We start from the raw sequence: 25377 nt of genomic DNA, 5'->3' as shown, positions 1-25377 counted from the left end.
ATGAGGAAAGTGTTTGTCCAGCAAATTCACAGTGTGAACAGTCCCTGAGAGTCTACTGAGGCCGAAGAGAATATTTGCCAAATGAAGGAATGACTCCACTTACAGGAAAATGCTTAACCTGCTTGAAGTATTATTTGTGAAGTGCTTCTCAGTGTCTGGCACGTAGTAGGTGTTCAGTGAATGCTGGTTGGCCTCCCCTTTCCTTAGCGGCTCTATTACTCATGGGTCACATGCTCATTCCAAACAGCTCTTTTCTGTCCTTGAAGAACACCACCAAAATCAGGCAGTGCCCCAGGAAGATGCTTAGGACCATCTATGGAGCCTCAAGGTCATCATTCGATCTGCTCATTTTACTGGCAAGGGGATCGTGGCCAGGAGAGGTTACATCACTCTCCTGACACATGGCACATGCCAGACGTGGGTTTCAGACCCAGGTCCTCAGACTCCAAAGCCGATTTTCTTTCAACTGGCCGACACTGCCTTCTGTGGCTCGATAGCACTTGGAAGTTTGCAGAGTTCCTCAGATTGTCGGTTTCGAACTGGAAAGGGCCACGGAGGCCAGCTCAGTCCAAAGCTGTCATTTTTACAAACGAGGAGACTGAGGCCCGGATTGTGTGTGAAATGGTTTCTGAATCATAGGCAGGAGATGAATCTTAGTCCTCTGATTTGGGCTCTTCTGAGCTCAGTAATTCTGTCAGGAGAGCCCAGTGGTTAGAACCATCTCTAATATTTTGAGAAGAGAAAATGGATTCAGAGAGGATCATGCCTTGCCCAGGTTGGTGACAGAGCCCAGTCAGGGCCCCAAGCATGCTGCATTCTGAAGCTGGTGTATGTCTCCCTTTGGAGGACTTGGCAAGGTTTAGCAGAGTTGGAGGTGCCCAGCATCCACATTTAGAAGTAATAAAATGGCATTTTCTTTGATAAAGAAATGATCATTCAGCCTTCCCTCTAAGTCTTGCTGAGGAGGGTTTAACTAGACCAGGAACCAGTGTTTGCCCATGATTCCTACAAAAGAGGACTCTTCTGAGATCAGGGGTGGGCGGTTCTCCTGAAGCCACTATCTGCCTTACAGCAATAGAGAACTAACTCTCTTAGGTGTCTTGACAGATTTCCTTCCCCCCCTCCAAGGGGTGAAGACAGGAGGAGAGTCCTAGAAAGAGCTGTGAGAGGCAGGAGGTCTCAGGGCGGGGCAGAGAGCTGGATTTAGAACCAGAGGCTCCAGATTGGAACACCGCCTCTGCAGCTTATTCTCTGTGACCTTGGACAAATTACTCAACCCCCTGGGCCTTGGTTTCCCTCCTGTGTAAAACAAGGAGGGAGCTGGACTAAATGAGCCATTGGGTGCCTTCCAGCTCTAAATGTTTGATTCTCTGAGGTCTGGAAACCTATCCCACGCTGAGCTTGGGGCTCCAATGTAAAGTCTCAGAGAGTGGGATGCTCTGGAACATAGGTAGAAAGGAGAAAGGGCTTCAAGGCCTTGGAACAATTGGCTTTTGTCATGAAGACTGAGGGAGTCCTGAGACAGGGACCCCTGCTTTCAGAGTACACTGTCCTTTGAGGGCAGAGGAGAAGGGAAGGAGGTTAGACTGACCCCTGTCCAATTATAGTGGGCACATGTTTCAGTCTCTACCACTAGCCCAGTCTGTTCAGCATGTGGCCATGGAAAGAGCACAGAATTTGGAGTCCTGGGACCTGGGTTCAAATCCTGGCTCTGCTATTTACCACTCAGACAAATTACTTGACTTCTTTGGATCTCGGTTTCCTCATCTGTAAAAATGATTGATTACAGGGCTCCAGAATCAGTTCAGATCCTACGCCTGACACCTGCCTATGTAACCTTGGGCAAGGGACAACTTCCTGGGGCCTTGGTTTCCCTTCTGTGAGATGGTGAGGTTGGACTCGGTGGTCTCCGAGGTCACCCCCAGCTCTAGATCAACGGCCCTAAGTATGATTCCTGGCTCTGCTTCTGATTAGTGCTTGACTGGTCCCTAATGTCCTAGCCAGCCCTAAAGCTCTTTTCCACTCAGCCTGCTGGGCTCTGCTGGCCCACTGAAAAGCCATCATTAGGGAATGGTATGTGTCCCACCCATGAAGCCTGCCCCGCCCCCTTCCCCTTCCCCAGCACCCTCAGCTCTGGGGAGCCAGAGTCAGGGGGGCCGTGGTGCCTGAACACATCTGAGCCTGCTCTTTGTTCTCCAGCCTGGTGCCTTGGAACCCAGATCAGGGCAAATTCCCTACCAGTGAGCTCGATAGCTCTGCAGAGTCTCAAGGGAAGGCCTGGCCCAGCGCAGGTTTCAGGATCCAGCTGGAGGCAGGGATTGGGTTTCAAGGCTGGGGGAAGGAGCCCAGGGCCCTGGGAACTAGCCCTGTGGGTGGGAGCAGCCTCCACGGGTGTGCCAGTGGGACCCTCCCCACTTGGGAAATTAGGAGATGAAAGGCATGGAGGGGGGGTTGGTAAGGGGGAGAGGGAAGGGAACCCTGGTCTCTCCAGCAGGCCTGGAGCAGTTGGTGCATCCTGGACCAAATCCTCACTTAAAAACGCATCCCGCCCAGTTCAGATTGGGCAGATTGGGGTGGGGGCATCATAGAATTTTCTCTATTCCCCCCTCCCCCACTGTATACCCCATGTCAACACTACTCCCAAAGGGGAAAGGAAACAGGCCAGCCTAATGAGGGGCCAGGATTCTGCTCTAAGAGATACTACAGCCAGCTCAGGCCTCCTGATCAAGAAAGGCTAAGATCCAGGCCCAGACTCCACCCCTCCCCACCATGCCTAGAAGCCAGCTCCAAGCAGCTGGGGCACACAGTCGTGCCAACAGCTCCCACAACACAGGCCTCTCCCTCTTGGAAGCTGCTCAGGCCAGCCCAGCCCAGATCTTGGGGTTGTGAGTCCTGTTGAAAGCCCTGAGGGCACCCTCTGAAGAGGCATCGAGGGTCTATGGGTCCCCCTGCAGAGTTACAAGACCAGGTGGTCACAGAAAGGGACTTTGGAGGTTACCTAATTCAGCCTTTTCTTTTACAGATGGGGACACTGAGACCTGGGGAGGTCGTAGAATAAGAGTCTAAAGCTCGAGGAAACCTCAGAGGCATCTAGTCCAACAACACCTCCATTTTACAGATGAGAAAACAGTCTCATAAAAGTATCAAATCATGGATCTAGAGCTGGCAAAGACCTCAAAAAATACAGAGTCCAATCCTGATATCTGACAGAGGAAGTGAAGTCAGAGATTCAAATCCAGGTCCTGAGTCCAAACCCAGAATTCTCTCCCCTGAAGCCAGTTATCCTCTGGGCTGTCAGTTCCAAGGCTGATTCATACTAAGTTCCAGTCCAGTTTAGTCCAGGACTTCTGAGGGGCCTCAGATCCAAGCAGATCTCCCAAGAACCTTCCCCATTCCCATGAAATGGCCTATAACCATGCTCAGAAAAACAGCAGGGTGAAGACTGGACTCGGGGTCAGGAGACACCCAGGTTTGAAGCTCTGATGCTTATGAATTGTGTGGCCACAAATAAGTCCTTTTGTCTCTCTGAACCTTGGTTATTGCATCTTTGAAATGGAACTGATGGCAAGATGGCAGCTGGTAAACACGGACTAGAGTGAGCTCCGTACCTGAGTCCCTCCAAAAACCTATAAAAATGGCTATGAACCAATTCTAGAACGGCAGAACCCACAGAACAGCAGAGGGAAGCAGGGCTCCAGCCCAGGACAGCCTGGATGGTCTCTGGGTGAGGTCTATTCCACACGGAGCTGGGAGCTGGGAGCTGGGAACGGAGTGGAGCAGAGCCCAGCCTGAGCGGCGTGGACGATCCAGACCAGAAGCCGGGCGGAGGGGGCCCTAGCGCCCTGAATATGTGAGCTGCAGCGGTTACCAGACCCCTCGACCCACAAACACCAAAGACTGCAGAGAAGGTTAGTGGGAAAAGCTGCGGGAGTAGAAGGAGTTCGAGGTTCGGCTTCCAGCCCCGGGGGCAGCAGAGGTGGGGCAGCTACAGCTGTTGTTACTTCCGGCTCCAGGCCCACCTGGTGGGAGGAATCAAGTGGAGGATCAGAGCAGGAGGGCAACAGCCTGCGGAAGATCTAAGCCCAGTCTGGACTGGGGGTCCTTGGGGAAGGAGGAGTGCGGCTCTGACAGAGCTGGCACCTCCCCCCCAAACGTAGAACATAGAACTCGTAAGTCTACAAGCAGTCATACCCCACTGAAAAACTCAAGGGTCAAGTTAGTTGGTTGGGAATATGGCCAGGCAGCGAAAACGCACCCAGATTCAGTCTCAGACTTTGAATTCTTTCTTTGGTGATAAAGAAGACCAAAACATACAGCCTAAAGAAGACAACAAAGTCATAGAGCCTACAACCAAAGCCTCCAAGAAAAACATGAACTGGCCCCAGGCCATAGAAGAACTCAAAAAGGATTTGGAAAAGCAAGTTAGAGAAGTAGAGGAAAAATTGGGAAGAGAAATGAGAAGGATGCGAGAAAACCATGAAAAACAAGTCAATGACTTGCTAAAGGAGACCCAAAAAAATACTGAAAAATACACTGAAGAAAACAACACCTTAAAAAACAGACTAACTCAAATGGCAAAAGAGCTCCAAAAAGCCAATGAGGAGAAGAATGCCTTGAAAGGCAGAATTAGCCAAATGGAAAAGGAGGTCCAAAAGACCACTGAAGAAAATACTACTTTAAAAATTAGATTGGAGCAAGTGGAAGCTAGTGACTTTATGAGAAATCAGGATATTATAAAACAGAGCCAGAGGAATGAAAAAATGGAAGACAATGTGAAATATCTCCTTGGAAAAACCACTGACCTGGAAAACAGATCCAGGAGAGATAATTTAAAAATTATTGGACTACCTGAAAGCCATGATCAAAAAAAGAGCCTAGATACCATCTTTCAGGAAATTATTAAGGAGAACTGCCCTGATATTCTAGAGCCACAGGGCAAAATAGAAATTGAAAGAATCCATCGATCGCCTCCTCAAATAGATCCCAAAAAGAAATCTCCTAGGAATATTGTTGCCAAATTCCAGAGCTCCCAGATCAAGGAGAAAATACTGCAAGCAGCCAGAAAGAAACAATTTGAGTTTTGTGGAAACCCAATCAGAATAACCCAAGATCTGGCAGCTTCTACATTAAGAGATCGAAGGGCTTGGAATGCGATATTCCGGAGGTCAATGGAGCTAGGATTAAAACCTAGAATCACCTACCCAGCAAAACTGAGTATCATGTTCCAAGGCAAAATATGGAGTTTCAATAAAATAGAGGACTTTCAAGCTTTCTCAGTGAAAAGACCAGAACTGAATAGAAAATTTGACTTTCAAACACAAGAATCAAGAGAAGCATGAAAAGGTAATCAAGAAACGGAAATTGCAAGGGACTTACTAAAGTTGAACTGTTTTGTTTACATTCCTACATGGAAAGATGATGAGTATGATTCATGAGACCTCAGTATTAGGGTAGTTGAAGGGAATATGCATATACATATATATATATATGTATGTGTATATATATATATATATGTTTATGTATATATATAAGTGAATGTGTATGTATGTATATATCTATGTGTATATGTATGTATGTGTATGTATGTGTATATATATATGTGTTTATACATATATATATATGTAAAAGAGAGAGAGCAGACACAGGGTGAGTTGAAGATGAAGGGAAGATATCTAAAAGAAATAAAATGAAATTAAGGGATGAGAGAGTAACATACTGAGAGAGGGAGATAGGGAGAGATAGAATGGGGTGGATTATCTCGCATAAAGGTGGCAAGAGGAAGCAGTTCTATGGGAGGAGGGGAGAGGGCAGGTGAGGGGGGAATGAGTGAACCTTGCTCTCATCAGATTTGGCCTGAGGGGGAATACCATACATACTCAGTTGGGTATCTTACCCCACAGGAAAGAAGAGGGAGGAAGATAACAAAAAAATAAAAAATAAAGGCGGGGGGGGGGGGGATGATGGAGGGGAGGGCAGATGGGGGTGGAGGTAATCAAAACAAACACTTTGGAAAGGGGACAGGGTCAAGGGAGAAAATTCAATAAAGCGGGATGGGTTGGGAAGGAGCAAAATGTAGTTAGCCTTTCACAACATGAGTATTGTGGAAGGGTTATACATAATAATACATGTGTGGCCTAGGTTGAATTGCTCAACTTCTTAGGGAGGGTGGGTGGGAAGGGAAGAGGGAAAAGAATTTGGAACTCAAAGTTTTAAAATCAGATGTTCAAAAACAAAAAAAATTTTATATGCAACTAAAAAATAAGATACACAGGCAATGGGGTGTAGAAATTTATCTTGCCCTACAAGAAAGGAAGGGAAAAGGGGATGAGAGGGGAGGGGGGGTGATAGAGGGGAGGGCTGACTGGGGAACAGGGCAACCAGAATATAAGCCATCTTGGAGTGGGGGGGAGGGTAGAAATGGGGAGAAAATTTGTAATTCAAACTGTTGTGAAAATCAATGCTGAAAACCAAATATGTTAAATAAATAAATTGCATTTAAAAAAAAAAAAAAGAAATGGAACTGATGACACTGAGAGCACCTCCTGTCACTGCTATGAAGCTCCAAGTAGCTAAGGCAGGTCTGCTACCACTGTTACATCTTGGTCCTGCTGCTGCTGCTGCTACAGGCATATCCCCACCCTAACATCCCTTTCCACCTCAGGCTCTAAGAACTAAGATCAAATCCACACCACCCTTGCTTCTGGAGAGGGTATGCCAAAGGGCGGCTCCATTGATTCACTTTCCACACCTGGGAGTGCCTTCCTGAGACACTGCTCCCTTATGTGTTTGGTCTCTCTCAGTTGGAATACAAGTTCCTTGAGGTCAAGGGCTGTCTCAGTTTTGTATTTATATCCACACCATTTAGTACAGTTCCTAGCATACAGTAAGCATTTAATAAATGCTTTTCCATTCATTCATTTACTCATTTGTTCATTCATTCATATCAGCTTCTGATGGAAAGGGGATAACAAGGTGACTGGCTCTTCAACTCCAGGCCTTTTCCCTGGCTGCCCTGGCATTCATTCCTGGAATGCCCTCCCTCCTCATCTCCTGGTCCTGGATTTCCTGATTTCCTTCAAATCTCAGCTAAAGAGTTCTTTTTTTGTGATGACAAAGGATTGGGCATTGAAGGGATGCCCATCAACTCAACAAGTTGTGGTATATGATTGTGCTATAAGAAATGATAAGGGGAATGTTTTCAGAAAAGTCTGGGAAGACTTATATGAACTGATTCAGAGTGAAGTGAGCAGAGCCAGGAGAACATTGTACATAGTAACAGCCACATTGTATGATGGTCAGCTGTGAATGACTTAGCTGTTCTCAGCCACACAATGATCCAAGACAATTCCAAAGGAATCATGAGGGAAAATGTCATCCATCCCCAGAGAGAGCCTCTGAGTGAAGATTGGAGCAGACTTTTGAAACTTTCTTTATTTTTCTTGGGGTTTTTTTGGTTTGTGTTTTCTTTTGCAACATGGCTAATATGGAAATATGTTTTGCATGACTGCACATGTATAATTGATATCAAATTTCTTGCCTTTTCAAGGAGGAAGAGGGGAGGAAAGGAGGGAGAGAATTTGGAATGCAAAGTTTCAAAAAAGAATAAATCTTTTTACATATAATTAAGAAATATTTAATGAAATAAATAAAGACATATTGGGGGAAAGCAAATCTCGGCTAAAATATTCCATTGTACAAGAGGCCTTTGCAAGGCCCCCATAATACTAGTATCTTCCTTCTGAGATTACCTCTAATTTATCTTTTATATATCTTGTTTGTACATAGCTGTTTTCATGTGGGCAAGACTTTTTGCCTTTCTCTGTATCTCCAGCGCTTAGTACAGTGTCTGGTATACAGCTGGCACTTTATAAATGCCTGTAGATTTGACATGACTTGCCATAGGCTTAGTTGTCTTCTTGCCAGTGTGGGCCACCATGGGGTCTTCAAGGTTCATGAGGGATTTAAGGCCACCCCCACAAGACTCAGGACAAATTGGAATGACCTCAGCTTGGTCAGTCTTGGAACCAGGCTTGTATCTCAGAACCAGCCTGGCTTCCCAGACAGAGGACTTTCCCACTGGCTATTCTCAGGCAGCTAAGGAGACACTTCCATCTCCCTGCCGCTGTTCCCATGTTCCTTAGTGATGGCCAGGCAGAGGAGAAGAGGAGAGAGGGGGAGAAAGTGTTATCACCAGGAGAGGGGAAGGGATACTAATCCAGACCATCAGAGGAGCCTCCTAATTGGCCTCCCCTCTCTAGTGAATCAGTAAGCACTTATTAATTAAATTTCTAAGCCCTTGGGAAACAAATACAAAACCTGTCCTCAAAAGAGTAGCCAAAACCACTGACCACTTTACCACCCCCTCCCCTACCCACATCCCCAGGACAAGAAATGTTACCTTCTCCCTGTTGCCTCAACAATAAAACTACTATTTGGCATTTGAAACCCTTTTCAATCTGGCACCAACCCCTCTTTCCAGACTGATTTCATATTCCTCCCTCACACATGGCACCTGGACCATTCAGTCTTGCTGGTCTCTCTATAATTTCCCACCTCCATGCCTTTGCATAGACAGTTCCCCATGCCTAGAATGTTCTCCCTCCTTGCCTCTTCCTCATAACATACCTATCTTTAGGGTTCAGATCATATGTCACCTCCTACACAAGATCTTTTCTGGTTATCCCTATTTGGAGTTAATTATTCCTTTCTTCCCACCCTCAGAATGACTTTGTATGTTTTTGGTTCTGACTTGTGATTTTCCTGGAATGGGGATCTCTTCCCTTCACCAATGTCTGCTCTGCAGTCCATGGTCTTCAAGAGTCACCTGGGCACTGAGAAAGGAAGCCACTTTTTTAATGATGCCCAGCCAGAGGGTGTCACAGGCAAGTCTTCCTTCCCATAAAGGTGGACTCACACCCACTACCCAGGGGGCCTCTCACTCAAATTTACTTTGGAGCTATATGGCCTGCAGGTCCCTCTGATAGAATGTGTGTTTCTTGAGAAGAGGGACTGTGCCAGGTTAGTCTTTATTAAGTATTTAGTATAGGGTCTGGTACATAAACAGTAGGAACTCAATAAATGCCTGTTTAGTTGAAAGGGAAACTGAGAGCCAGCTGCCCGCCAGAGTAGTGAAAGAGGCCCCTCCCACCTGTCCCGGATCTGAACGAAGGTGCAACCATCAAAGGATTCCAGTCTCTAAATCACTTGTTCCTATAGCTCCAGGACTCTGCCTGGACAACCTCCCAGTGAAAGTGAAGGGGAGAGAAGCAGACTGGGATGGAGGAGGGGGAGCCCACAAGCCCCCTTCTGTACTGTGAGCACACAGGACCAGAGATCTCCAGCTGGAAGGGAGCTCAGAGGCCATCGACGCCAACCCCATCCTTTAAAAATGAGGAAACTGAGATTGGGGGAAGGGAAGTTACTTGCCCAAGACCACACAGAGCAAGTGCTTTGACTCCAGAACTTCAGTGCCATTATCATCCCATCTTCAGAGGCGGAGGGGAGGAGGTGGAGGATGGAGCCGGGAGGGTCAGACAGAGGGGTCTGGAATGGAGTGCAGTAGGATGATGGAATGGGCTGGGGCTGGGGCAAGGGAGGCCGACATGGGCAGAGAGGAGGGAGGCTGGGATGGGGATGTGCTGGGGTGAGGGAAGCTGGGATGGGCAGAGATGAAGGAGTCTGGGATGGGCAGAGATGAGGGAGGCTGGGATGGGGATGGACTGGGGTGAGGGAGGCTGGGATGGGCAGAGATGAAGGAGGTTGGGTGAGGGAGGCCAGGAGGAAGTGGGGTGATGAGATGTAAGGTGCCACATTGGCTGATGGGGGCGTAATTTGGAAGGATGAAACATTCAATGGGAATGAGGTAACCCAGAGGACTTGGGGTACCTAGAGTCTCCCACACTTCACTTCCCCATGACCTTCACTGCTGCCTGTGTTCCTGACCCCTAACGTGACCTTCTCCCTTGCCCCGCCCATTGCCACAGGGGAGCTCCCCTACTCTAGCTTCATTTCCTCCCTCCTCAGCCTTGACCTATGCTCAGCCATTTTAGTGTCACATGGTCCTCCACCTTTGCCCAAGTGTGTCCTCTCCTTCTTGCCCTTCTACTGGTCCCACCTGCTCATCCACATCCCTGGATGACCCTTGCTGCAATCCTTTCCACTTCCGCCCCCAAGCATGACAGCACACGACAGAGAGAAAGATCAAAAAGTGCTTCGACAAATCTGTGCCATCACAGGCATTAGTTGTTTGGCCATCCAGCTCCCCGCCTCGCCTTGCTTCATACTTCTCCCCATCACCAGAGCACAGCCCTAGAGCTAATAGTGACCCAAGAGGCCATGGAGCCCAACGTCCACATTTTACAGAAGAGGAAACTGCCAAGTATCACACAGCTAGTAAGTGTCAGAGGAAGGATTCAAATCCAGGCCCTCTATCTACTATATCACAGCAATCATCTTCTTTCCTGGGTCCCCTACTTTTCTTAGCAAAGGTTGGAGAATCAGTTTCAGAGCTGGGCTCAAACTTTCTTACCCATAGTCAAAATCACTTCTTTCCTGTGAAATTCCCACGTCAACATGAGAGAAGGCAGCCAGGACAAGGTTGCTTGCTATTGGGAGCCCAAGAAACTTCACAGGGGTCTCCAGGAAGTCCTCTTCTGGCTTAATTTAATTTTTTATGAAAACACTTCTGGGCAAAAGTCGCACTTGTCCAAATAAAGGCTGCCCCGTATTGCTGTAACCCAGATCTGGTGGAGTGGAGAGATAGTTGGATTGAGAGTCAGGGGATGTGGGTTCATATCTTACTTCTGACACTACCCAGGTCCCCTTCCTCTCTCCCAAGTCACTTCCTCAGTTTACTCATCTATAAAATAAGCACGGCCTCTTCCATCTTGGGACCTGCCTGACCATGAGGCCGGGTGGACTTCTGCTACAGAATCGGCCTCTGTCATGTGACTCAGCTCCAACACCAGAACAGACTTGGGATCACAAGGAAGGTCAGAGTGTTGCCTGGTACAATGAAAAGAGAACTCAATTTGGAAGCAGAGGATTTGGGTTCAAAGATCACCTCCATATCTAAATCTGTGACACTTCTGAGCTTTAGTGTCTTCATTTGTAAAATGAAGGAGTTGGACAAGCTGGGCTCAGAGGTCATTTCGAGCTGTAGGTCTATGAACCAATGACCTCTCTGAGCCTCTTTTTTCTCATTTGTAAAATGGGGATAAAACAACTTTCCTTGCCTGCCCAGAAACTGAAAACGTGCTACTTCTATACAGTACCTTGGCCAGGATCCCTTCTCGTCACCATATATTCTATCTGGGGCTTTCTTATCTTTATCTACATTATAGCTTCCCAACTCCCCATAGAATAGAAATTCCTTGAGGACTCTGCCATTTTTTGTCTTTATATCCCCAGTGACTCACTTAATGCCTGGGGCACAGTAAGTACTTAATGTTTGTTGAATGAATGAATAGAAATATTCATTATTAATATGAGCTACCATTATTACTATTTTATAAAAAAAAGGAAACTGCAGCAGACAGTGGGTAAATGGCTTGCCCACAATGATGGATCTGGGAATCGATTTTAACCCTTCATTTTAGAGATAAGAAAATGGAAGCCCAGAGGAGGGCGGAGGAAGCTTGTGACCTGTGTCCAAAGTCATGAAGCCTCTCTTCAAACCCAGGGTCCCCAACTCCAAAGTCAAGACTCTTTCCTCAGCACCCCTGTTGCCTGCATCTTGACCTTTGACATGAAATTCCTAGCTGTGCTGCCCATGTGTCAGGGGCTTTGGGAGATGCTGAATCACAGCTGGAATTTAATGGGCGTGTAATCTCATCTTCACCACTCCTGACAGGCCTGTCACTACCAGCTCAGGGAGTTTACTCCTTAATAACCCATCCCTCCCCAGCCCTCACCCCCAGGAGGCCAATATCCTCTGTCTCTCTTGGGTCTGTCAGCTTTCCTTATCCTCCTTCCCTAAGGGAAGGACAAGGTTACTAGTACTAATGCCCAAAAAACATGAAGGAGAAAAGGGGTGGGGGGAGCAGTAGGAAAGGATTCTGGGCATGACTGCTTGCTGACTCTTACTATCTACGTGGCTTCCTCTGGCCTCCAGTTTGCTCATCTATAAAATTACTGAGAAGGAATCTGTAAGGCTCCTTCTGGCTCTAGACCCAAGAACCTTTGAACAAGAGACCTTTGCCTGGTTACCTGTGGCCCACACCAAGAGGGCTTTCACTTCAGCAGAAGCAAGGCCCGGGAGGGTACAACTATCTTGTGTTGTCCTCATCTCCTCCATGATTCACCCAGTGCCTGGAATACAGTAGGCATTTAACGAATGCTTGTTTGTTCAATGAAATCCCCTGTGGGGCTGCTGCTAACTTCTAGGATCCAATACAAATTTCCCTGGCAGCATTTGAAGGCTTTTATCACTTGGATCCCATCAGCCTTTCCCACTTCATTCTAAATGATAACCCTTCACCCACTAAATGGGCCAACCAAACTGGCCTTCTTAGATGAGACATTGCATTTCCTGCCTTTCTGTCTTTGCACTAGCTGTGCCCCTGCCCAGGATGCCATTCCTTCTTATTTCTACCTTTCCAAATTCCTGGTTTCCTTCAAGACTCAACTAATACACAAATCTTTTCTCTTTCTTCCTGGCTGCTGCCTCTCTCCATCATTTATATAGATGTTTGTAATTTCTATATAGACACATTTTGTATATCTTCTCCACCGCCCAAATAAAATCTAAGGTCCTTGAAGTTAGGGATATTCATTTCTGTCTTTGTATTTCTGGTACCGAACACAGTTCAGGGCACATAGTACGTACAGAATGAATGTTTGATGATGGGTAAATTGAGTCCCATCTACATCCTCCTAGTCACTGCCTGGAATTGCCACCTTTGAGTTATTGTGATCCAGCCTCTCCCTCCAATGCCCTCTGCTGAAGCTTACTTCCTTGGCATCCCTGATGCAACTCAGTGAGTGAGAAGTCACTCACTGCTGGAAGGCAGGGGGTGAGATATGCCAGGAGAGAGATAGCCATGGTCCTTTTCTTGTCTTGGCAGCTCTGACTCTGTTCTTGGACTTCTGAGTGGGTCCAAAAGGCTTCAGGGCAGGCTTCCTAATTCTCCCTTTCCCCTTCCCCCAATGCTCGAAAGGTAGGTAGAGCCTGGTCAGAACTAACCAACAGGACCTTAGCAATCCCTGCACGTTGTTATCTCAAGTCCTGAGGGGATCCTCCCTGAGTCCCCAGACCCTCCCTAACAAAGCAGAGCCCTTCCATGCTGGAGTCTCCCTCCTCCCCGATTCCATAGAGAAGGGATGGCTCTTCTGCTGGTGATGTGTCCACACAGAGAGGAAGTGTCCACACACTTGGAGAAGGTGGCAGGACACCAGGGTCCCAGGCTGTCTGGAGGGAGCAGAGGGATGTCATCATTGACTCCAGGCTGGGCAAGCCAATCTCTTCCCCATTTCCAATGAACTTGTGTGCCCTCAGGCAAGTCAATTAACCTCCCTGGACATCTATTTCCTTTTCTATAAAATGAGGAGGGCAGACTAATTGGCCTTAATTTCCTTCAGAGCTCTATTCCAGAACTAGCCATGTTCTCTGTACAAAGAACTTGACCCCAAATTGACTTGTGCCTATTTTGTATATAGCTGTAGATGTACTCATCTCCTCCCCCCACCCCCTATTAAACTATAAGCTTCTTGAGGGCAAGGGCTGTTTCATTGCTGTCTATGCATCTGGCACACAGTAGACACTTAATAAATGCTTGATCAATGGTCCCTTGCCCTCTAAGTCTATGACCTTAGGAAAACAAATAGATGAAAGCATCTTGAGGGCAAAGGCTGAGCTGGTTTTGTCTGTATGTTCCCAGCTCTGAGCACAGTTACTGAGGCCTACAGAACGCTTGCTGAATTGAGTTGGATTCTAGTCTCCTCTCACACACCAGCAAGCTTTGTGACCTGGACTAGGTTACTCCCAGGGTTGAACTAGATTACCTTAAAGGTCCCCTTACCCCAGGGGCCTCTCAGAGGCACAACTTCTGACGGGGATATCAGGGCTTCTGGGGTCAAAAACTCACCACTTATTTCAGTCACGACAAGACCAGGAATGGAGATCATCAAATGGAATCGAAAGCTCCTGATGCCCCTGCTGGCTACTGGGCCCAGCATGCCAGGGATGGGGGGTGGGGTCCTCCTGAGAACCACTTCAGTCCTACTGAAAAGAACTGGAGAAGGTTGAGGTACCACACCCTGGCCCTGAAACCAGTGGGATCCGTGCTGAAATACCCAAGATAACAATAATATGCAACAACTCTGGGAAGGAGTGCTAGCATTATCCCCATTTTTACAGATGAGGAAACTAAGTCAAACAGAGGTTAAGTGACCTGTCCAGAGTCACACAACTAGTAAATATTTGGAGTCAGATTTGAATTCAGGTCTTCCTCACTCCAAGCCTAGCACTTCAACCACTGAGCCACCTAGTTGCCATGAGTAGTCATTCATTCAGCAAACACCAATTGAAAACCTATTATGTGCAGGAAACTGTTCTAGGCACCAGAGATTAATATACATATTGTTTCAACAATCTGGCTAGCAGCTTCTGTGGGGGTGTAAGATCCACCCACAGCCAGCACCCAGAAAGCTGCCAGCACACTGGGAAAGCACAGGTTCTTTTGACCTGCTTTAATAAGGAAAGCAAGGTTGAAGGGGTTGACAAGCTTACTTTAATTCAGCATACAAATATCAGTCACTTAGTTCAGGGGAAAAATCCAGCACCCTGAACTTCAGAATAAAATACAAACAAATTACAAACATCAACAGACAGACCCAATACAGATTCATAGTTACCAACATCTAGGTTCAGCTCGGGAGCTCAGAACAAGGGCTGGCCCAGAGTCATGCAGGCCGCCATTGATGCACCAAAGAGCTCCAAAGAACAGACAGCCAACCCCTGGTTTTTATATCTTTTTCAGCATCAGGGGTGAGTCACACATTCGACTCATCCATGTGACCTAGAATGTCACAGAGAGGTGACTTAAACCCACGTGGTCTAAAAGCCTCTGCTCTCCCAGACATGTAAACTAGGCCCTCCCTGGAGTTAGCCCCACCTTGGGCCCCACCTTAGTTGCCAATCTACACCCACTAAGGTTTTACACCTAATAGGGGTTTGGGCCTGGGGCTTAGCACCTAGTAAGACTCAATCAAAGACACTGAATTAATCAAAGAAAACAAAGGCCAAACTCTTCAAGGGCACTTGTTGAACTAAGTGCTAAGGAGCCCATTTTGATTACCAACACACATATGTGTGTGTATATATATATATATATATATATATATATTAATATACATGGAGGGAGAGATTAATAAACATGTAACATAGTCTATGCCCTCACAGAGTTTACCACATTTTAGGGGAGAAAAGTTGTGTGCACAAATAACTATAATAAAAGACAGCATGTGAGAAGCACCCTGAGAGGTTAAGTAGAAGTTTCAGAAGTCACCAAGTTCGAGTTGGGATTCAGTCAAAGGGCCATACTTGAGGACCTAGAGGGCCACATGTGGCCTCGAGGCTGTAAGTTCCCCATCCCTGGTCAGGAGGGTCCTACACTGATAAGGAAAAGAGAGGAAGGGTCTCAGAGCAACACTTATTCCAAAGGCAAACCAACTTAGTCTAGAACCAAGGCAATCTCTGTCAGCAGAAACTTCTCTTGACCTACCCAAATTGAACTCCCCTCTGATTATAAACAGGAGGACCCAGACAAACTGTCTTGACTCAAGATTTCAATTTCTCCCAGGGATATGGAGACAAAATTCTGCTCCTGGCACCCAGAACTGAATGGGCAGATGCCATAAGAAGAGCTCATTCATAGACAAGTGGACAGGAGAGGAAGGATGCACAACCCTGTGTGTGAGCTGATCTCTGACTCATATGGTCCCACAGACATACTTCTTGAGGATTTCACTATGTCTGAAAGTACCAACCTACCCAGTGACACAGAGATGAGTGTCTAGATCAGATCACCAGCCTCAGCCACTTTTGATCTTTACAGGGAACTGACTGAGGTAGAAGAAAGAACTGCCTCCTCATGAAGATTCTTTTCCACTGCTAGTGTTACCTGGAAATCCCTGAGTATTTTTTATTTCTCTTGGAGTCTAGGTTTGGTGCGATAGGCAGGGCTTTCTTCCATCTTTGAAGCCCCAGGTTGAGCTTTCAAATGGACATATTATCTTGGTGCCCAAGGAGAACGTTTACAATCATGCTTCCCCAAGCTCAGAGACCATGAGACCCCCTTTTCCTTTTTCCCAAACATCCCTACAACATACCTAGCTCCATAAATCTGTTTCTACATAGCCATCACCGGTGTGACTTTAGCTGTTGCTAATCTTCTCTCCATCTCTAAAATGAGGGGGTTGGGTTAGTTTGGTTCTGAAGTCCTTTCTTTCCATCTCTAGATCTGGGATCCCTGATTCCTCACCATCGGCTCCCCTCCAACATTGACCATCATCTCCCACAAGCAACTGATGACTCAGGAAAGGAAGTATGAGAAACAAACCTTATCTCAGAGAAAAACTGTCAGGGGTAGGGAAGAAGGGGTGTTTAGAGGCAGGGATAGGGACTCTGGCCCACCTTGGATGATGGGACTCCCTGAATGGGAAGGATGCCTCCAGATAAAGTTCTCCACTGGAGAGAATCCTCACCCCAGAGGAGTACAGAGGCCAATCCAGTCTGACTCCTTCATTTTACAGAGACAGTAACTGAGACCCAGGAAGGTCCTAGAACTGCAGATTTAGAGGGACCTTGGAAGGGATCTGGTGCTCCCTGTCCCCACTGTAGCATTCCTGACAAATGCTCATTCAGTCTCAACTTGAAGAACATGGGTGATACAGACCAGGGACCTACGAAAGCTGTCCATTCCTCTTCAGGACAGCTCTGACTGTTTAGAAGCTTTTTCTAAGTCTCTTCATTCTAAAGATAAAGAAACTGAGGCCCAAAAAGTTTTCCCAAAGTTGCACAAAGAGCAATAAGAAGAACAGGGATTTGAACCCCAAAGTACCAGTGGATCCTAGAGCTGGAAGGGGCCTCAGAGTCTAGAGTCCAACCTCATCATTTTTACAGATGATAAAACATGCCCAGACAGGGCATGTGATTTGCCCAAAGTCACACAGATAATAAATGTTTGAGACAGGATCTGAACTTGACTTCTTCTTGACTCTAGGCCCAGCACTCTATCTATTTCACCAACATTAGTAAGTAACAGGACTCAGATGGGTTAAGGGACTTGCCCCATCACAGAGGCAAGAAGCAGGCCCAAATCCAGTGCTGTTCCCTTCCTTCTCCTTTCATGGAGATGTCCCCAGAGGCAGCCCCCCTTCCCCCGGGCCTTCTGGAGCTCATCCCCCTGGGGTGACCTGGTTCATGTTCCCCTGACAGTATGGTCTCTTTGGTTGGGGTCCCATGTGGCTATGTGTTGCCACTTCTTTGGTTCCCTTATGGTAAAGGCTTCTCTGAGGCAGAGGAGGCAGGCTGAAAGATATTTGATGGGGCCTGGGGCCAGTGCCCACCATCCAGAGGTTTCCCCCCAAGCCTCTAGACCTGCATTTGCCTTGAACAAGCAGAGTTTGTTTGGAGGGTAGGCCTCGTCCACACCCGGCATCAGCATCATCCATCATGAGCTGGCGGCTGCCGGCCGGTTGCCCTTTGGGCCAGGATGTCAGGGCTTCCAGAGAGCCCCATCAGTGGGGCGGGTCTAGGGGCTGACTCCCCCAGGAAGGGCCTGAGGAAAATGTCACTGGAGCTAATGAGCAGCCGACAGCTGCAGCTCATTAGAGACTGCTGGAGGGAGGCCCCTTGTAACAGAGACCTTGAAATCTCCATCCCAGTCAAATAAACAGCACCGGGCCAGCCTGAACCTTCCCTGAAGCAAGGTCTCTCCCCAGCCTGGGCCAGCTGAGCCTGTCCTCAGCTCTTGGTCTAGCCCAACTCAATCCAGGCATCCCCTCTCCCTGCTTCCTTCCTACAACCTCCCCCAGGCATCCTCCCTCTAGTTGGAAAGGAATTGATTGTGATTGAGAGATGAGCCCGGATGAGGCTTTGTGACCCTCCTTCACCTCCCTCTAAGTGGAAAAAGCTGCATAAGCCTCCCAGATCTTATCGGTCCAGAGCTGGGCATGGAGTCCTCCTTCAGCCCTGGAAACCCAGCATCCAGAACTAGAACCTGGCACCCAGGCCTTGGAAAGGGAGGGACACACACCTTGGGGCAAGGGGACGTTGCCACCTTGGCCTCTCTTTCCATCTTCTCTTAAATTAACCAAATCCTGAGTAGTCAATGGTCCTGGAAAAGGGGGTGACTGGGCCACTAGTTTCCCATCAGTCAATCAAGAAGGATTTGTTAAGCACTGGGCCAAGAGCTAGAGACCCAAAAAAGGCCAAAAGATGGTCATCCTATCATTCCATTATGGAATTCGCTCTATCGCCAGATGCTTATTCTGGGTCCATGTGCCCAGGTCTGGGCCAGAAGGGGCTGGACATGGATGGGCCTCTTCCATGCTGCCCCCATCCCACCAAAGGAGCATGGGGCTGCTTGCCATGGAACCTGATCATGGACAGGGCTGGAAAGGCCATCGAGTCCAATCTCCGTCCTTTCCCAGTTGAGGTCACTCGGTCTCAGAAGTGAATTCACTTGCCCAAGTCACAAAGCCACAGAGTGGGAAGGCTAGTATTCCAACACAGAGCCTCTGATTCCTACTTCAACTCCTTTGTTGGATTCACTCCATCATTGAGCCCCAAGGAGTGAGGTGACTTATCCAAGGTCATAGAGGGAGAAAGAGGCAGAGCTGAGATTTGAACCCAGTTCTTATAATCACTCATTTTACAAAGAAGGAAACTGAGGCCTGGCTGGGTGAAGTGACATGGTAAAGGTGGCATTGGAGCCTTGATTCTCCCTCTAGAGAATCCAAGCTCTTTCGTTCTCAATATACCACACTAAGTCTAGCAGAGACTTAGGGCCAGGGACCGCAGGAAACAGCCCAGATTCTTCCAGGGTGACAAATTCCAGATCTATTCAGATGGAGAGTCAGAAGTACAACTCAATGGTCTCAGTCAGTGAGCGAGCCTACTGTCCCAGGATTGGGGCACTAGCAGCAATGGGGAAGGGAGTGCTGCAGGCAGGACTGGGGATCCTACCTGGTGGGAGCAAGGAAGAGGGCTCCCTCCTGTCCTCTGGCACTTCTCCCAGGGAGCTTAAAGGAGACCAAGTCCCATGCAGACATGGGGTGAGTGTACCTAAAGAATCCCAGGATTCAGAGTTAGAAGCAAACTCAGAGACCACTGGGTGCAGACCACTTCATTTATTCATATGAATCAATAAATGGAAGGATGGATGGATGGACGGATGGATGGATGGATGGATGGATGGATGGATGGGTGGGTGAGTGGGTAAATGGATAGATGGATGGATGGAAATTCATTTATTTAGTACTTACTGTGTATAATGCACAGAAAGAGGCAGCACAGCCTAGTTGTTAGCCAACCTTGAAGCCAGGATGACCTGAGTTCAAGTCCTGCTTCTAACATAATATCTGAGGGATTCTCTCAGTGCTCTGAGCAGCTCTAAGACTAGATGGGGCAGAGGAGGTGCCAGTCTGCATCAATAGAGGGAATTTCCTCACCAGGAGTTCCCCATACCAAAGAAATCACAGGAGCAGTCTTTTTTCTTACGTAAGGATGCAAATAGAAAAGCAAGACAGGCCTTGTTCTCAAGGAGCTTACTTTCTAATGGAATAGAGGGGACACACACACACACACACACACACACACACACACACACACACGGGAGAGAGACAGAGAGAGAGACACAGAGAGAGAGAGAGAGAGAGACAGAGAGAGAGAGATAGAGACAGAGAGAGAGACAGAGAGGGAGAGAGGGAGGGAGGGAAGGAGGGAAGGAGAGAGGGAGAGGGAGGGAGAGCCAACAATTCATCTTCCTACCAGGGCTTGGAGATCCCTTCTGGCAGCCCATTACAGCTTTGGCCAGCTCTCATTGTTAGGAAGTCTTTTCTGATCCCAAGCCTCAGTTGGCCTCTTTGCCACATCCAACCACTGTGACTCCTGGTTCTGTTCTCCAAGTTCAAGCAGAGTGCCTTGGAGAAGGGATACCTGGTGGCAAGGCAGACTTCAGGCAGTGGCTGGCTCCTCATGGCCAGCTGTGACTTCTCCAAATCTCTCTCTCTTTTTTAAGAAACTTCCCTCTGGACAAAAGAAAAGGAAGAAAGGGCCAGAATGAGATTCAGCTTTGTTTGTTCCATCAAGGTCCATGGCTACAGCTGGATCCCAGCAGCTGATCTGCACGGAGATGGAAACAAGACTTGGAATGCCTCCATGATCTCCTCAGCACTCAATGGCCCCACTGGCTAACAAGACCTAGTGTAAATTTAATCATCCATGAGAGAAAGTGAGGGTTGGATGGGAGAGGAAAGGAGAGCCTGCTGCTAGCAGGTGATGCCAGACAGAGCATGGTGGTGGGGGTGGTGGGCAAGTCAGTGAGTCAATGTTTACAGATGGAGTTGTTCCTATTTCACCCAAAGTCAAATCAAAACATAGTTATTGTGTCTCCACAAGTTCAGCTCTGTAATAGACACAAGGAAGACAGAAAGGGCCCGGCCAGGGGACTATTTGTTATGAGGATGGCTTGGAACAACTGAAGGTGGAGATGATAAGAACTAGGGAGGGAAAGGAGACCGAAGAGCTGGCTTCAAGCACTGGGAGGGCCACTAAGTGGTACCCGAAGGCTCTCACTGGTTCTGCTCAGCCTCCGAGGACAGAATCCGTAGGAGTTACAGAAAGGCATATCTAGGTTCAGCAAGGGGAAGACATTCTGACGATCCGGGCTGCCCTCACAATGGGCTGCCTCAGAAACAGTGAGCAACCAAACCACAGCCCTCAGCACAGTGCCTGGCACAGAGGAGGCCCTTGAAAAATGTTGACTCACTGAGTAAGCACCTACTACATGCTGGATACTGTGGCCAGCACAGGGGATGAAAAGGCAAAAGTGAAACAATCCCTGGCCTCAAGGAGCTTACACTGCATCAGGGGACAGAACTTGTGTGTGTGTGTGTGTGTGTGTGTGTGTGTGTGTGTGTGTGTATACATACACATACACACAAGTTCTCCTCCCAGTGGAGTATATATACACATGTATGTATGTGTGTATTTATATGCACAAATATATATGTACATACAAAACAAATACAAATAAAAATAAAGGAACTAGTTAGGAAGGGGCAGTACTAACCATAAGGGGATCAGGCCACAGAGGTTTTCGATCGGAGCCCAGATGACTACATGTAGACAAAACTCTTGTTCACATCTGGTTGGACTAGTTGGCCTCTGAAATCTCTTCCAACTCTGAGAGTCTTTGGTTGCAGAAGTCTTTGAAACTTCAAATGGAGGCCTTCCCCATCTAACTGGGAGGACAGACCATCTCTGGCATGAGTCTAGAGCTGGAGTTCTCAACCCTTTTCTGAGTCCTGACCCTCTGAGAGACATCTGCGCCCCTTCCCCAGGATCATGTTTTCACATGACAAAATAAAATACAGAAGATTATGGAGGAAATCAGTCACAGGAACCATTTCCTACAACAAGGAGTGAGAACCTTTGTCTAGAGGCAAGAAGGATGCACTCCCCGGAGCTGAGCCGCTGGCATCTGGACCAGTTCCCCTCCACCAGCCCATCCATCCACTTTTCCGGTGGGTGAGTCTTGTGTTCCTGGTTAGACCCTCATTTCCTGGAGGGCAGAGGCTGGGTCCTCTGCATCTCAGGATCTCTCCCAGCAGGGAGTCCAGGCCTGGCCCCACCACCGGGCCTGTGACATGAGTGATTGATTCCCTGCCCAGACCCCAGGGCCCTGGGGAGGCAGGGCTGGTTCCAGGTGCTTTCCCTACAGCTCATGCACACAGACACACACACACACCACCCCTGGGAGGCTCCAGTTGCTCCTGCCTCCCAGTTTGTTTTCCTTTTTAGTTTTATTAAATCCTGCCAAGGAGGACGTGGAGTTTGGGGGAGCCGACTGAAAGGACAAAGGTTGCTAGAATTCCAGGGGGCAGACGTGGAGGAGGGAGCTTGAGTGCCATGGGCAGGGGGACCCAGGACTTGTTGCTGTGGCAGAGAAGGTATCCATGAAGGCCTGCAGGTAACAAGAGAGCCAGGGCAGGGTGGAGCTGCAGGAGCCCAGAGAAGTTGAACCTCTCAGGGAGGAGCCTTGAAGTCTAGGAAATGGGTCATTCCTGCCTGTCAATCCCACATGCCCACAAGACACAACAGATCTACAGCCATCAGGTGGTCAGTAAGCACCTAGTACGTACCTACTATGTGCCAAGGTGCTGTATTAGGCACTGGGGATACAAGGATGAAGAATGAAACAAATATGTGACAGACTTTCCCACTAAGGAAAGAGGGGCAGTTATGCCCCCTCCTCCAGGCTGTCTTCCTACCTGCCCCCACATCAGTTTCTAGCCCTCTAGCTTCTGGTTCCCATAAAGAGAGTCTATATGCCCTGTACACAGATGCCAGTGAAGCCCTGATGGCTCTTCAGGCCAACCCCTACTCCAAGGGACACCATATGGGCAGCTCTGACCATCCCAGGCCAAGTGTGGAGGCACCCCTGCCCCCAGAAGCAGGGGACCACATAAACCTCAGCCTCAGTCCTTTTCTCACAGATCTCCAGGGTTTGGATGACTCCTTGAGACTGTTTGATGATGAAATAACAGACAAGATCTGGGGTCATAGGACCCGGGTTCAGATCCCCGCTCTGGCATCTATCATCCAGGTGACTTTGGGCAAATCACTTAACCCCTTTCTGGGACTTAATTTCCTAAATGAGGGGGGAGCCTAGGCTGGAGGTCCCTGCCTGGGGTCGCTCCCAATGCAGTCTAGCAGGTCGTGGCCTGGGCCTTGGAGTCGACAGCGGCAGGTCAAAATCCTGTCTCTGACACTCACAGCTGTGTGACTGTGGGCAGGTCGCTTCATCTCTGGGTTTCCTCGTCTATAAAATGGGCACGTTATTATCTGCAGTACCTCTCTCGTAGGGCTGTAGCGGGTCTCCAATGAGGCGATGCATGTAAAGTGCTTGCAAACTCCAAAGCATTCATATATGTTGGTTATTATTTTTGTCATCCTGATTTTGCAGTTAAGGCCCCTGATCCTGGCCCCTCCCCTCCCATAGAGTGGCGTATTAGGATTCAGCTTATAATTAGAAATGTCCTTCAGGAGCCAGTGTGTTCTCTCCCTGTGCCCTTCCCCCATCTTTATAAGGGGCAGCAAGCGTCACGAAGCCAGAAGCCCTGGGAGCTTGATGCCAATAATAAACATAAGACATGTTAAGTTGTGGTTGCTAGAGGAATAACAAGAAAGAGACAAGCCCACGGCTTGGGGTGGATGGGATGATGATAACAGAAGACGGAAGGAAGGCAGAACGACTCAACTCTTATCTTACTTCTGTTCTCTCTACCAAAGAAATTGATTGATGCTCAGACTGGGAAAGGAAGACCTGGAATGGGGAGCATTAATCCCATTATTCATAAAACCAGAGGGTTGTGTTGGGTGGCCTGCGAGATTTCTTCCCACTCGAAATCAATGAGTATATTATTGTGGTGTAAGGACGAGAAAAGAGAGATCCAAGGAGGCTGAGTCATTTCCCCAGGTTAACAAGTGGCAGAGGAGAGAGACAGACAGACAAACAGACAGACAGAGACAGAGACAGATAGAGAGAGAGAGAGAGAGAGAGAGAGAGAGAGAGAGGAGAGAGAAGGAGAGAGTAAAGAAGAGGAAGAATGGGGGAGAAAGAGAGACCGAGAGAGAGGCAGTACCAACAGCTTACTTTTCTCATCCAGGTTCACATGAAGACATGAGCAAATGATGTGACGTAGATGAACAGATGAGGCCAATGCTTTGCGAGTTTTCAAACACTGGATGAGCCACCAGCAGTCCAGTAATGAGGGGAGTTTTCTAGGGGTTGAGCCTGGTACAGAACATAGGCCTGAGGCCTAACCTGCAGGACCCAGAACAATGGTGGATCACCTCATTGGCCTTGTCCTACTCATTCGGTGGCCATGCTTCATTCAGAAGTGAATCTGATGGCAGTAGATGCCCTCCCCAGGATCAGGATGGTAGAAGAGAAAGTGTGTCCCAGTTCTTAAAGCATCCCTGTGCCTTGGTTCTTATTATATCTTATCAAGATATATTCTTTTGTAAAAGTTAATTGATATTAATTGGTCATTAATTATAGTAGCAACAGGTTAATTGATAATAGATTGATAATAAATGGTATTAAGGCTATTGATGAGATGTTAACTGACATTGCAAGGTTACCCCCAGTGAGGTTTGAGCCAATAGCATTAGAGCGACCTTACTCAAGGCTACCGCTAGAACTCTGAACCTGAATATTCAGAGGGAGTGAAATAAGGACCCCTAGAGTATATATGGGCTTCAACTATAAAAAAAGGAATTGTTGTGATCATGATTAATCATTGGGATCTGATCTCTGGAACTCATTGGAGTTGACTCACTTGGTTGGCAGATCTTTGCTCCCCATTCCAGGTCTTCCTTTCCCAGTCTGAGCATCAATCAATTTCTTTGGTAGAGAGAACAGAAGTAAGATAAGAGTTGAGTAGTTCTGCCTTCTCTCCATCTTCTGTCATCATCATCCTATATGCCCCAGGCAGTGGGCTTGTCTCTTCCTTGTTATTCCTCTAGCAACCGTAACTTAACATGTTGTTTATTTATCATTGACATTCCATACAAGCCCCCAGGGATGCTGGGTTTGGCTTTGAGATGCTAGGCCCCCCCTATAAAGATGGGGGAAGGACATAGGGAGAGAATACTCTCATCAAGTGTACTGGCTACTGAAGAACACTTCTAATCATAAGCTGAATCCTAATATACCATTCTACTGGAGGGGAGGGGCCAGGATCAGGGAGCAGTTTGCTGAGAACAGGGAAGCAGCCAGGTCCTAGAGGATCAGGACAGGGACCGTTGTCCAGTGAAGCCTGGGAAGGCTCTGTCTGGTCAGCCCAGCCAACGAGGGAAGAGCTAGAGACCAGTCACTTAGGGGCATAGCTATAGAGCCAGAGGACTTCAGTCTGGGAGGGGTGTTTTGTATCCAAAGCGGGGGGGGGGGGGGGGGGGGGGGCGGGGGGGGGGGGGGGAAATCTCAGCTCAATGAAGGACCTGAAAGACCTGACCTTCAATCCCAAAGCCACGAATGCTGCCAGTCCAAATGAGAAAGAAAACTTAACCCATAAAGGACAGAGAGCCAAACTCAAACTTCCCCATGAACCAGTGCCCTGCAAAACCCTGGATTCTGGGGTAGGGAA

The sequence above is a fragment of the Trichosurus vulpecula genome, chromosome 7 (assembly GCF_011100635.1).
Source record: "Trichosurus vulpecula isolate mTriVul1 chromosome 7, mTriVul1.pri, whole genome shotgun sequence".
Classification (NCBI taxonomy): Eukaryota; Metazoa; Chordata; class Mammalia; order Diprotodontia; family Phalangeridae; genus Trichosurus; species Trichosurus vulpecula.
The sequence above is the reverse complement of the archived record's forward strand: the minus strand, read 5'-3'. Positions refer to the sequence as shown.